This window comes from Microcaecilia unicolor, chromosome 7 (assembly GCF_901765095.1).
Source record: "Microcaecilia unicolor chromosome 7, aMicUni1.1, whole genome shotgun sequence".
Classification (NCBI taxonomy): Eukaryota; Metazoa; Chordata; class Amphibia; order Gymnophiona; family Siphonopidae; genus Microcaecilia; species Microcaecilia unicolor.
This window is the reverse complement of record NC_044037.1, coordinates 36,318,299-36,332,891: the sequence shown is the minus strand read 5'-3', so window position 1 is coordinate 36,332,891 and position 14,593 is coordinate 36,318,299.

Below are 14,593 nucleotides of genomic sequence, written 5' to 3'. Positions count from 1 at the left end.
AATAAAACACCACTAATCAACATATTGTTGAGTATGGAAGGTATGCCAGTTTCAGGTATATGCACAACTGCCTCCCCCTATAGAAAAGGGGAACCTATAGAATGGAAAATGCCCATTTTGAAAGGATGATTCAAGAATGGTTAGTTCCAGCAGGAAGCTATGTCATTGCTGCAGAGGAAAGTATTGGGAGGTGGTACCCTAGTAAGGGCTAAGACATTGTAGTAAGTAGAAAATGGCATAGGGACAATATTTGTCCTCATCCCTACCCTGTGCCAGCAAACTCATACCCCATCCTTACAACAGTACAAAATCTCATTCACACAAAAAGCAAGCCATTGTCTTTTATCAAAAACTAGTAAAAAAGCCCCGTTTCTGATGCAAATGAAATGGGGGCTAGCAATGTTTTCTTTTGTGTGCATGTGGGAGTGTGTGTGTCCGTGCCCTCTGGCCTCTCTCCCCTCCCCCCTCTGAGTCCTTCACTGTTACAGAGCCAGCGATTTGATTTCGTGCTCTGCTGTTTTCCTTCACTGACTGTGTTACAGAGAGGGCGGGGCAGACACTCATAGGGAAACCGGATATCTCGCCCCCTTCACACTTCCGGCTGGAGGCTTCATAGAACGTTGGTGTTGCTTTTTATATAGAGAGATGATGGAATTAGTGCAATGGAGTTTGGGTTTGTGGGGTTGGGGACAAACTTTGTCCCTAAGTCATTCTCTAGCATGGGGGATCAGGGGAAAGGTGTCCATAGGGGCTGTCATTTCCTGTATGAGAAACATAAAGAAGGGGAGCTGTCTGACACCAGTGCTACCAGTGGTCAGGAAATCCCTCTTGTTAATATCCCTTTTGAACTAGTTATAATGGAAGATTCTGAGAAGAAGGATGCAAAAAAGGTACAAATGTGCAATGCAACCCCTTTCCCCAGGCAGATGTTTTGCTGTTGCACTTGTTTTGTTTCGATATTCCATGAAGGAGACCCACAGCCTTGTACTAGGAGTGGATAATATCAACTGAGCTAGCAGATCCTGGTGTTGAATAGTAAGGGGTATGTGAGTTGGGGGGGGGGAGCTTAGGATAGGGTCAAGTAAAGTATAAGCAGTAAGGACAGGTGACATATGATTGTTTTTTTTTCATACTTATCTCGTGGGGGGGGGGGGGGGGTACCACAGGGGTCAGCACTTTCTGCCCTCTTGTTTAATATTTATCTAGCACCGTTGTGTTGGGTGCTTGAAAACTTGGGTGTTGAATACCATTTCTATGCTGATGATGTGCAGTTTTTTTTTCCCGATAATGGTGTGGGGTGTTGGCTTGTCGGATCAAATCTCAACATACATGATGGCTATTCAAGAGTGGATGGGGGAGAATAGATTGGTTTTGAATCTAAAGAAGATAGAGATAATGATTGTTGGTCAAAAGAAGGATGAAAGATGGCCTCAGTCAGTGGAGGTATGTGATGTGGAGATGGTGATTAAGAATGAGATGAAGTTGTTGGGGGTGTTATTGGATGCACATCTTACTATGGAATCTCATATTAACCATATGAGTTGTACATCATTTGCCCAATTGCGTTTGTTATCTCATTTGAAACCAACGTTGGCTTTTTCTGATTTTTGCTCTGTTGTGCAAAGTATGGTGATATCAAGGATAGTTTACCGTAATTCTTTGTACTTGGGGGGTATCTGCTGCGAGAATCAAAGCACTGCAGGTAATGTATATTGCTGCAGCGAGGGTGGTTATGGGCAGTGCCATTCCCGTAGCACATCACTAGACCTTTCCTCCCAGCAAGAGGGTGTGCGGAGCAGGCGTGCAGCTGTTGGCTGTGCCAGTTCCCTAACCCGGAACAGAAAGTAACGTTAGAGGAGGCAAAAGAATGGCACCCTCTTGCTGCCTGTATTCAGGGCGGACTGCCCCCCCCCCCCCCCCACTGCCCCTCCCTTGGTATGCTACTGGTTATGGGTCTTGCACAGTAGAAACATATCACTCCCACTTTGAAGCAGCTACATTGGTTGCCTGTGCAATATAGGATTTTTTTTTTAAGATCCTGTATTTTCTTCACCAGACTGTGCATAGTAAACATGGATTGCTAGGCTGTATAGAGAGAGGAGTGACCAGCAGAAGAAAGGAGGTTTTAATGCCCCTGTATAAGACGTTGGTGAGGCCCCACCTGGAGTATTGTGTTCAGTTTTGGAGACCGTACCTTGCGAAAGATGTTAAAAAAATGGAGGCGGTGCAAAGAAAAGCTACGAGGATGGTATGGGATTTATGTTCCAAGACGTATGAAGAGAGACTTGCTGACCTGAACATGTACACCCTGGAGGAAAGGAGGAACAGGGGTGATATGATACAGACGTTCAAATATTTGAAAGGTATTAATCCGCAAACAAATCTTTTCCAGAGATGGGAAGGTGGTAGAACGAGAGTACATGAAATGAGATTGAAGGGGGGCAGACTCAGGAAAGATGTCAGGAAGTATTTTTTCACGGAGAGGGTGGTGGACGCTTGGAATGCCCTCCCGCGGGAGGTGGTGGAGATGAAAACGGTAACGGAGTTCAAACATGCGTGGGATATGCATAGAGGAATCCTGTGCAGAAGGAATGGATCCTCAGAAGCTTAGCTGAAATTGGGTGGCGGAGAAGGTGGGGGGAAGAGGGAGTGGTGATTGGGAGGAGAGGATAGGGGAGGGCAGACTTGTATGGTCTGTACCAGAGCCGGTGATGGGAGGCGGGACTGGTGGTTGGGAGGCGGGAAATACTGCTGGGCAGACTTATATGGTCTGTGCCCTGAAAAGGACAGGTACAAATTCAAGATAAGGTATACACATATGAGTTTGTCTTGGGCAGACTGGATGGACCATGCAGGTCTTTTTCTGCCGTCATCTACTATGTTACTATGTTACTATGATTACTGAAAAGTCTGTAATCAAGTTGTTTGTATCTGAGATCTGATTCTACAAAATAAACCTGGAAACTGACTTCTTAAAAAGTATGCACTGTGCTCTTACAAGTGTGGCAGCCTTTTCGGCTACAGGTCCCATGTTGTGGAACACGCTGCCTGGTCATCTGTGCTACTGCTCTAATGTAAACCACTTCAAGAAGTTTTTGAAGGCTCACTTATTTGTTCAGGTTTTTTAATATTTGGCAACTGGACTTTTTACAGCGTCATTTGCAGTTGTTTTGGTGGATAGTGGGTATTGAAATTGTTTGTGTTATGTGTTTGTAATTGTGATTATTATATTGCTACCTGCTTAGGTTTAAGCGGGATATGAATTGTATAAATAAATAAATAATAATACTTCAGGGTTTCTGATTGGGTGTTTGGGTTGCCGTGGAAAGGGAATCTAATGTTGGTGTTTTTTGGCAGGCAGAAAATAATTTTGTGGGAGTGAGGTGTTGCATGGAAGTGGGTGGGAGTTTTGAGGTGGTCACCTGCCCTTCCCTCCATTTAGATTTTGAGATTATTTTGGGGAATTTTGGGGTATGGTTGGATTGGGGAGGGTTGTCACAGCTTTTGGTGGGTAGATTTTATTTTATTTTATTGTAAACTGACGAGGAGGCCTTGTAAAGTGGAAGTGGATGAATGTAAAGTATATGCTACATCACTGTGCGGCACCACCAGGGTGATGTGGTAAGTCCTGCATTACCGCAGACATTCGAGTTGGTGAAATGTGCATGCTGAGGCCAGTTCTGCACCATCAAGCTTTGGGTATGGAGATAAGACCTCTCTTGGATTTGGGGGTAATCGTATATTTAATGTTACAAATTCTATTGTTATTTATTAAACAAGAAATGTGTGTTAATAAAGCCACGGCCCTTTGTTTTGCCAAACATGAGCTTTTGTAGTTATTTGTGGGAAATATGAATTACTGAGCACAGCGTCGTGCAAAAACTGAACCCATGGTAGAGAATGTGTGAGGAAAGTGTGCCAGACTTTTTTTTTTATCATGCATACGTTAAAAACTTAGGGCCCTGTTTACTAAGGCGTGCTAGCACTTTAATGCGCTTACAATTAGAGCACGTGCTAATCATGTAGGTGCCTATAGAGATATTGTAGGGTGTACACGTTTAATGCACATACTTGGTTAATGTGCGTTAAATACGCTAATGCACCTATAATGCGGTTTAGTAAACAGAGCCCTAAGGGGCCCTTTTACTAAGCCATGTAGGCACCTACGCACACCCAACACACGCCAATTTGGAGTTACCACCCGGCTATCTCGTGGCCCAGACAATAATTTCCTTTTCTATGTGCATCCGCTATGCGCGTCCGAAAAATAATTTTTATTTTCTGATGTGTGGCAAAAACGGGCAGTAATCGGCATTTGGCACGCATAGACCACTATTGCCCTGTTCTCGTGTGAGACCTTACCGCTAAGTCAATAGGCGCATGCCAAAATCGGAATTACCACCAGCTGCACATGCTACCCCAGTGGTAGTGCTGATTGGGCACATGCTACCAGTGTGTTAGCCCTCCTGTGGCTTTGAAAAAGGGCCCCTTAGATTATGAGCCCTCCAAGGACTGCACAATGCCTTCTGCATATGAATGTATAACACTTCAGTGGCTTGCAGTTAATATACAAATAACTATCCTCACTGGATTCACTTATGCTCCAAATGACAGACTGAACAGCTGTGCATTAGTGAATTTAAAAAACTTTAAATAATCTTTATCTAGTCATAATTCCACTTAATCTAAAAGTTTCAATAGGTCTTGTTGAGACATTTTCAAAGTTCTACCTGGAATATATGGAGTAAAAAGACAAAAAAAGATATTTAATCCCCATCTGTCTGAGCAAAGATTATTAAAACACAGACAACATGGGCAGGCCAAGTTTCAGAGGGTGTTTTTCCATTGGCAAATGTCCTTTTACTTGTGAAAATCCTTTGAAAGTTAAAACATCCAGATAAGATAAAAAGTAACATTCCATTCCATTTATTGAATTTATGTTTGTTCTATACTTAAAATAAAGAATACATAAGCAATTTTATAAACAAATATTAATAAAAATAAAATATACAGACTAAACCAAAATAAAATACAGTGCCCAGGTTCAGTAATGCGAAAGCGCTAAAATGATAGGCAATGAGCTGGTGAGCCCAAGATGAAAAATAAGTGATACATTACTACAGTATTCATGAACCATGTGTCAGCCAGGAGATTTCTGGAAGAACTTAAATAATACAAACATTTCAAGAGATCTCTGCAGCAGACACATTTTAGTACTGAAGAAAAAAGTTATTTTTATCTCATGTAAATTAGACAAACTTTTTGTATATTCCAAAGTGATGTTTATGTTTCTAACCCAAAAAGACATGACACCCAAAAGACATGACACCCCCCCCCCCCCATAAAAAGCGAATGCATCAGAATGTTATATCATAAAGAAAGTGAACCCTAGAGATGAGCAAGGTGAGTGATACCATCATTACTCATTTTTCTTCCTGCTCATTACTTCTACAAACTGTAGGTATAATTTTTCATTATTATTATTTTTTCTAACAGTAACATCAATCAAGTTTGCTGTTTCAGAAACTGAATGATACTCAAAAAATTCTACATTTATATAGATTGTTTTTGCAATCTTTGGATATTAAGATACTTGATTGTCTTGTCTAAATTCAAACTCATAACGAGTTACATTTTGGTATACAAGTTATTTCCCTCCCTTTGCAGGATTATAATCTCTGAGACAATAGATGGTGAAATGTCTAGCCCAAAATATTAGTGGGAGAAGTAGGAGTTGAACCAGTGGAGTACCAAGGGGGGGGGGGGGGGGCGGTCCGCCCTGGGTGCACGCCACTGGGGGAGTGCCGTGCGCCGGTCAGCGTCGTTGGTTTCCATGCTCCCTCTGCCCCGGAACAGGAACTGTTCCGGGGCAGAGGGAGCATGGAAACCAACGACGCTGACCACCACGCGGCACCCCCCCCAGCGGGGTGCACCTGAGGGGGGGTTCTTTTGCCGGAGTGTCCCTTCACCGGGGGGGTCACGCTGCACGGGGGGGCACTGTACCCGGGGGGGTGGGGCGCATTGGCGATCCGCCCCGGGTGTCAGCGCCTCTCGGAACGCCACTGAGTTGAACCCCGGTTTCTCTATTTTGTATCAAGCTTTGCTACCCAATGAGCTACAAAGCTACTCCTCTATTCTGATCACAGGCAAAGTTTTTACTAACAGAAAGACTTGCAACATGCAAAATCCCTTTTACAGATTCACAACAGAATCAGAATGATGACCTGGAGTGCTTACATTATTCATACTCCTAATGATGTCAAACGCTCAAATTATATATCACAAAAAAGGATTTTAGAGAGTGTTAATACTACGTAACCTCAAACATTTCTCTCACATGCTGGCACAAAGTATTTTTATATGTATGACTATTGTTCTGTGAAGTGCACTTCACAGAACAATAGTCATACATATAAAAATACTTTGTGCCAGCATGTGAGAGAAAGTTTTGAGGTTATAAACTCTCAAATTATACCAGATTGTTAGGAAATTAAATTATATGTTTCAAAATATTTTGAGTTTTTAAAATGATGATGATGCATAAAAACACTAAAGCAGATATAAAATCACTGCAAACCGTACAAAACACAGCAGCAAGATTGATATTAAAAAAAAATCAAAATATGAAAGAGCAACTCCATTGCTTGCAATGCTACATTGGCTGCCAGTCAGGGCCAGGCAGTTTTACAAAACCACAACTTGGGCATTCGGCACCAACTTGCACACCCACTCTCCTTCTGCAAACCAATAAGACCCATAAGCCACTTCTTTTGAGTGAATTTGGAATTTATTAAGGCCGCAGCCAGGCACTTTAAACATTTTATTTCACAAAATGCCACTTAATGTGTTACAAAACTGGATAACTTCTTATAACATGTCAACCCAATCAAAACACTGGGTACACAGCTTTTCATCCCCATCACATTTTAACACGCTTCTGGTTGTGCCGTCTAAGCACACCCCCCTACTATATGTACTGTTTCTTATAGCACCCGATGATTATGGTGCATCCCGTTTAAGGATGCACCCCGCAGAAAAACTTGGCCTCCCGGCCGTCCAAGCCAAGAGACAAACTATAATGACACTCAATGAACTGCAACCTGCCAACATACAGGCGTAACCTTAAACTTCATCTTGAAAGTAACATTTTAGCAATTATTCACCAATAACAAAGCACTATTATGTGCTGACATGCTGTGTACCCACCATAGTCTTACACAATCACCGTCACTTATCGCCCAGCTGCGACAAACAGCCCCCTACCCAAGGGTGGGTGGGCCGAGTCAGCTCTGTTAACCCTGCTGCTGCTCCCTAGCAATGACCCCTCCTTAAGTCAGCAGCTCTACTTTATCACCCTCTCCCTCCTCCCCCATCCCTCCCCTTAACCCTTTCCTTACCTCCTATCTCCCACCTTTCCTCTTTCCTTGTAACACTTCCCTCCCCCCCCCCATCCTACCCCTCGTTGGCCTTCAGCCCAGTTGTGTCCGGCCCCTCCTAATCGGATTGGCCTATTTCTGTACTCTCATTTTCAAGATACTGCTCCGCATGTCTCCTGATTACATGCTAGAATTGATTGAACTATCGCCAAGAAATGCAAGTCCAGATACCAGAGGATATTTATTACTCCATCTGCCCAACTGCAGAAACATAAAATATAAAGCCATATACAAGGCTGAATTCAGCTACCAGGTTTCTAAATGGTGGAACTCAATTCCCAAGGCAATAAGAAACATCAATGAGTACCTACAGGAAATGTCTAAAAACCTACCTCTTCAAGAAATATTATGGTTAAGCATCTATGATACAAATGCCCAGCACTGAATGTAATGTATTGATGGTAAAGCAATGATTGTAATGTAATGGTAGATACAAAAATGTAGCATATACTAACTGAAAATTGTAAGCTACATTGAACCAAAATTGTGTGATATAAGAATGAATAAATAAAGAAATAAAGAAATATTCAACCTGGTATCATGTGTGAACCTAAAGATAAGACAGAAAAACAACAGTGGAGATAACAAATCAACCAGATGTAATCAATGTCTTTTATTAACAACCTTCATTCAGTTCAGTTCGACATGGCCATGTTTCAGCTAAGAAGCCTGCATTAGGAGTCTGAACAAATGATGATTCCAAACTAAAACAAAGCACCATCATGCTGAACAACACTAAGGGGGTTGTTTACTAAAGCTTAGCTCGAGTTATTTGCAGCAGGGCCCCTTAGGAATAAAATAGGCCCTGCTGCAGATAACTCAAGCCAAGCTTTAGTAAACAACCCCCTAAGTCTATAATTGTGCAAAACACTTGGTACAAAACCACACAATGGGCTAGATTCTATATATGGCATCTGAAAAATCAGCTTGGAAAAAATTATGTCTAGACATATTCTATAAAATATGCCTACATTTTATAGGATAAGCTTAAAGTTCCACATGGTATATAGAATACGCTGAGTGGCTCACGCAGCGACCAAATTTGGTCATGTCTATTTAGGCTACATTTTACTTTGTGTAAATCCCAACACCTAAATTAGGCACAGAGCAGGTGTATTCTATAATAATATGCATAGATTTTATAAACACCCATACCTCCCACCCATGGCCATGCCTCCTTTTCAACCATGTGACTTAGAATTTAGGTACACCATATTATAGCATACACTTAGCGAGTTGTGCATATAAATCTCAATTAATGTCAATTAGTGCTGATAATTGCTTAACATCCAATTAACAGCACTGATTAGCTAGTTAACCAATTCAGTTATACGTGTTGTTATAGAATATGCTTTGGTTTCTGCATGGAATTTTAGGCACCAGCAGAAATTTGAACTATATCAGCAACTGTACATGACATTCTCACACCACAACTGCTTACTCTTTGGAAACCTAAAGATGAGGCCACAATGACATACAGAGGAATAGTTGAGAAAGTACAGTGTCCCAAAGAGTCTATGAGTCTTAACATGTGTTGCCTTGTCTGGCAGCACAGAGACGATATGCCCCACAGTGTCTTGGGCAAAAGTCTGTGAAATGAAGCATGGCAAGAAGCAAAGTTTTTGACTTTGCAGACAATTAGTATTTTTACTCTTTGTTATCAGTGCTATGTGCAAATGACTGAAAACTGGAAGCAGTCTCTCTCTGACCAGATGGATTGGAGCTCACTGATCTTAGCAGAGCAAATCAGATATTTGCTATCACTTGCAAGTCAGATTCATCACATTTTTAGAGATGAGAGACAGAATGCAGATGAGGAATGGTGGGGCACCAATGCAGTGGCGTAGGAAGGGGGGGTCCGCCCCCGAGTGCACGTCACTGGGAGTTGCGTCGGCTCCGCTGGTTCCCTGCTCTCTCTGCCCCGGAACAGGTTACTTCCTGATCCGGGGCAGAGAGAGCAGGGAACCAGCGGAGCCGAAGCAGCTCCCAGCGACATGCACTCGGGGGCCCTCTTGCCCGCCCCTCTCTTCCTAATTCAATGTAAGAATGTGTTCTGGGGGGGGGGGGAGGATGTGCATCAAGGGGGGGGTGCTGTGCTACACCTGGGGGGGGTGCGCAGCGGAGACCCGCCCCGGGTGTCAGCCGCCCTTGTTACGGCACTACACCAATGCTAGATGAGGCTGGTGGTAATATTGTTACATCATCAAGGTCTTCACAGCTAGTTTCAAGGCTGTGAAGCCCTGAGGTACCTGTTTTACTGCACCTACGCAGCAGGGAAACAAAGAGCGATGCATCATTCGTAGTTCACACTCAGGCTGCACAACTATGCTGCAATGTTACAAGTTCACAGTGCTTTACAGCATGATCCATGGTGGCCTGGTTCTGCAATCACATAAGCACCACAAAAGGTTGGTCAAGCAGTGTGAGAAACCCAAATGTGTAACGGTAGTACATATTTTTGGTGTACATCACTTTAGGTCCCCTTTTCAGGGAATAATGAAGCATATAAGCATAAAAATAGAACAGAATTTGTTCTGCATAAATCTTTCAAATACCATATATTTTTAGCAGTTCAGTGCTTGAACTTGTCAATTCTGTGACAAGTATGAAGCCAGGATTGTCACAAATATGTAAGGAGCTTCTAGTATGATCAAATGCTTAGTTTTCTTTAAAAACAAAAAAAAAGTTATGGATGGATGAGCTTGGTGAATTCTGCTGTATGCAGCCAACATAGATTTCTACATTCTGATTCTCCAGTGGCTTTGCAAAACATATGGTTGCTTCCAATATAGAACTGTTGTACACTGAGCTACATTAGATAAAATCACATGATTTCTTTGCTACCAGACCCATACCAGCTCACAGTTAAAGATACTTCATTTGACTTATTAAGCATTATATCCCAGTCAAGTTCCTCTATATCTTAGAACAGGAACAGCCAATGCAAAGCCTGTTCTAAAATATATAGTGAAATTGACAGTCATGTGCCAGTGACATACAATATGAACATCTATTTTAGAAAAATAGATGTCTAAAATATCAATGGAGAAACATAGGAACCTATACATCTCTGTGACAGTGTATGAACATCTATATTATAAAATGGCAACTTAGACGTTTATGTGCTGGAATATAAGCAGTTATGTCAGCCATTTTAGATACATACCACCCAACATTCAAAGCAATTTAAGAGGGTAGAGGAGTCTCCTGCCTGTTTAAATTGCTTGGGGCCATCCAACCATTGATATTGCAGTGCCACTTAATATTGGCTCTGACCAACTATGTCCAAAGTTGGCAAGTCAGGGGTAGTTCAGGGGGTGGAGATGAGGATGAGCCAGCAGTTATTCAGGTGCTGATAATATTCAGTACCGGCACCCACATAGCTAACCAAGCAATTTAGGACAGCTCAGTCAATATTGGTCGGCACCTGCAAAACCCTCAATATGTTGCTTTAGCACCTCTGATCTACTTCCCACACCCAACAGCACAGCCTCATGGTACTACTGACAGGCTGAAACCAAACTTTTTAAACCACTGTTCTGTGATTGTGTGACTGCCCTATTTGTGATGCCAGTATTTGATCATGAAGGAGTGTAACTTGCATGGAGTGGCAAGTGTGGCTTACCTAGCCAAAGTGTTTCTGTTCCCAGGTTCATGAGTGGAAGAATAGCCTAATGGTTAGAACAGCAGGCTGGTAACAATTATACCTGGTTCAAAGCCAATTGTGGCTCCTTATATTCCTTGAGCAACTCCTTTAACCCTTCATTGCATCAGGTACACAGTGAGCAGTCCAGAGAGAGAGAAATACCTAGAGTACCTGAATGTAACGTGCCTTGAGCCAAATGAAAAAAAGCATGAGCTAAAAATTCAAATAAATAAATCCTTAAGTAGTTGGTACCCATTGTCAACCACATAATTGTAGACCTCCAGTCTACAATTTAATGTAGAGCACTACACCTTCATCTTAAATATAATTTGAAATTATTATTTGGCAAACTAAGTAGAGAGCTCATATGCAAGTGGATTAGATCACATTAAGAGGCGCTTTTACCAAACTGTGGTAAAAGGACCCTGCGGTAGTAGCAGCAGCCATTTTTACCGCACGCTGAAGCTCTTTTTACCGCAGCGGGTAAAAAGGCTGCCAAAATACATAGCCATGCAAGTAAGACTGCTCTTACTGCATGGCCATGTGAGGGAAGCACTTACCAACAACCCACTGAGGTGGCAGTAAGGGCTCCCACACTAAACTGACAGTAGCCGGGTACTGCACAGCGCTGTGTGATTACCGCCTGATAACTGCTGTGCAACAAAATTGAGCCCTCTTTTTCCCAGCATGGGAAATGGAATGCATTGGGGCTGGAACTACCGCCAACACCCCAGTTGGGCCAGCAGTACCTCCAAATTGGCTCGGCGTGTGCCGGTGTTGGGATTACCAGCGCTTTGTAAAAGGGCCCCTAAGTGAAAAAAAGCGAATTGAGTACCTAACTGCGTCATTTACATAATTCGTCTTAATTATTTCGCTATCAGTTGAGTTTCATGACAATTATAAGCTTTACAGTTGCTGAGCAGCTTGAACTGCTGCTGTCATGTGTTGTGTGATAGATTATTTGCATGTGTAGAGGAAATTGAATGCTTCATATATCACCTAATACCACTATCAATTTGGACATCAGTGTCCTATAGCACGTCCTTCATAACAGTTTTGCTTCATCTTTGTCTTTCAGCTCCAAACTTTCTCCTCCATCAACACCTGCATGATGTTAACATTTACTAATAAGTATTGCTTTGGCTGCAGGCATGAATTACTTGATAGGCTCACATGCTTGACAAGGTTGAGAGCAAAAAACGTTCGTACCGCAGCTGTTTTGTATTTTCTACTGTTGAACTGCAATGACTGCCCAGCTATTCTTTGGTCAATACTTTAGGTCTTAAGGGTCATTTTAATACTAAGGAAATGATTAAACATCAAATTCTTAATTACTTCAGGAGGAATCACAAGAAATTGAATTGTTTAAAAATCTTTATGAAATATATTTTCCATTATTAATTACTTATGAGCTTTTATATGTGATAGCACTAATCATGTCGAGAATGATAGATGATTCAATTTAGGGAGACTTTACGACAAGATTTATAGTGCAATATAATAACCATGCAGGCATGACAGGGGTGCCAACAACATGGTCAAAGAAATATTCATGTAATTCCACAGCCTAAGCTAACAGGGTACTATAGATGCATTTCAATTATTTCACTAAACAAGAGTCATAGGAGGAAAAAAAATTCTAATAGCAGAAATTCATATTCTGTGCCCATACCAATTTATAGAAAAATTACCTTTCTTGGAAAACCTGCATATTTCTAGAAAGTTCTTGGCTTCTGCTGTATAATCACCAAGGCCTTTTTTTTTGGTTTGTTCATATGGATCCTTTAGGTGGCTTCCAGTTATTTTTTCCCATGGCTTACAGCCTCTTTTATCAAGCCATGCAAGTGGTTCCCGCACGGCAATACCGACGAAGCCCATTCAAAGTGATGCAGTAATTCTGAATTTGACACATGCTGAAAACATGAGGTAGAAAAGAATTTTCTATTTACTACTGTAGGGGCATTCCCGCTGGTAATTGGCAGTTGGCACACGCTGGACATTTACCGCTTGGCTAATGAGTGAGCCTTTACTGCTAAGTCAATGAGTGGCATTAAGGGCTCAGGCCATAAATAGACACCCAAGAAAACCCTTTTTTTCCAGATATGCTGGAGAAATGATCCAGCGAGTGTTCAATATACGCGTCCACACTACCGCAGGCGCTTTTTGGGGCACCTTTGTAAAAGGACCCCTAAATCATCTATCTTCTAAATTTGTGGGTGAACAAATGCTTGAACAACACACTGTTTTGTTTTGTTGGCGTCTAAGGTAATGGATATGTAATCTGTGACTGTAGCCCTGATTAAAGATAAAAATTATATGAAAAAAATATTGCAGTTTTTGGAAAATCAACTGAGGAAGGACATGTTGAGATATTTTAGCTTCCTCAAGTAAACTATAATATCTCCCATAGACATGGTTAAGAAATAAATATTTGATGGCTACCAGCTGAGATGTTGCCACCTATAACTAGGGCTCACTATTTATCATTGACAAAAAACTTTGAATCTGAGGAACAGTGGGATAATAACCATTCAAAGATGAACTTTACAGGCTTTTTGGAGTCATCTTTAGATGTTGAACTGCTCTTATGGTGACTATTGTGTTGGAGCTTGATAGGAATGCTGTGCTACATTTATATTTCTGTTCTATTAATTCTTTGTTTTTGGGTGCAAAGTTTAAATATTTCCAGATTTATCTAGGTTGACTAAAAAAAAAAAAGGAATCAGGAGTTTCTGGCTTTGCATGCCAGGACTCTGGACCTTGAAATTACTTTTTTTTTCCTGTGGTTTCCGTGTGCATGTATTGTGGGTTTTCAGGCAAAAAAAAAGAAAAAAAAACTTATTTTTTGACCCAAAGCAGTTACTAGAGTTTATTGTGGTTAAGTAGAATTAAATATATCTGTATGATGTCCAAGAATACCAGTGTAAAGTTTGACAGGAGACAATGAGCGGTATTTACCATTTCCTTTGGGGAGTGGAGGAGTGGCCTAGTGGCTAGAGCACTAGTCTTGCAATCCAGAGGTGGCCAGTTCAAATCCCATCACTGCTCCTTGTGAGCTTGGGCAAATCACCCAACCCTCCATTGCCTCAGGTACAAACTTGGATTGTGAGCCCTCCTGGGACAGAGAAATATCCAGTGTACTTGAATGTAACTCACCTTTAGCTACCACTGAAAAAGGTCTGAGCAAAATAGAAATAAAATTGTAAAAAAAATAACTTTATTCTGCACCCTTTAATTATTCCTTTTTGTTAAATTTTCTAATTTTTTGCCTCCTTTTATTTTTGTGGACGAAGATTGGATTTGATTTTCTTATAAGTACAGAGGTGTACATTATTTTGATTTCCTTTTGTTATTTCTAAATTTCCATTGTCACAACAATATGTGGTGATTGCATTTGAATAACTTTGGGCTCCTTTAACTGAGCGGCAGTAAGCACTACTGTGTGCTTCCCACCAGGGGCATAGTCAGACCTCACAGTGGGAGGGGGCCAGAGCCTGAGGTTGGGGGCACA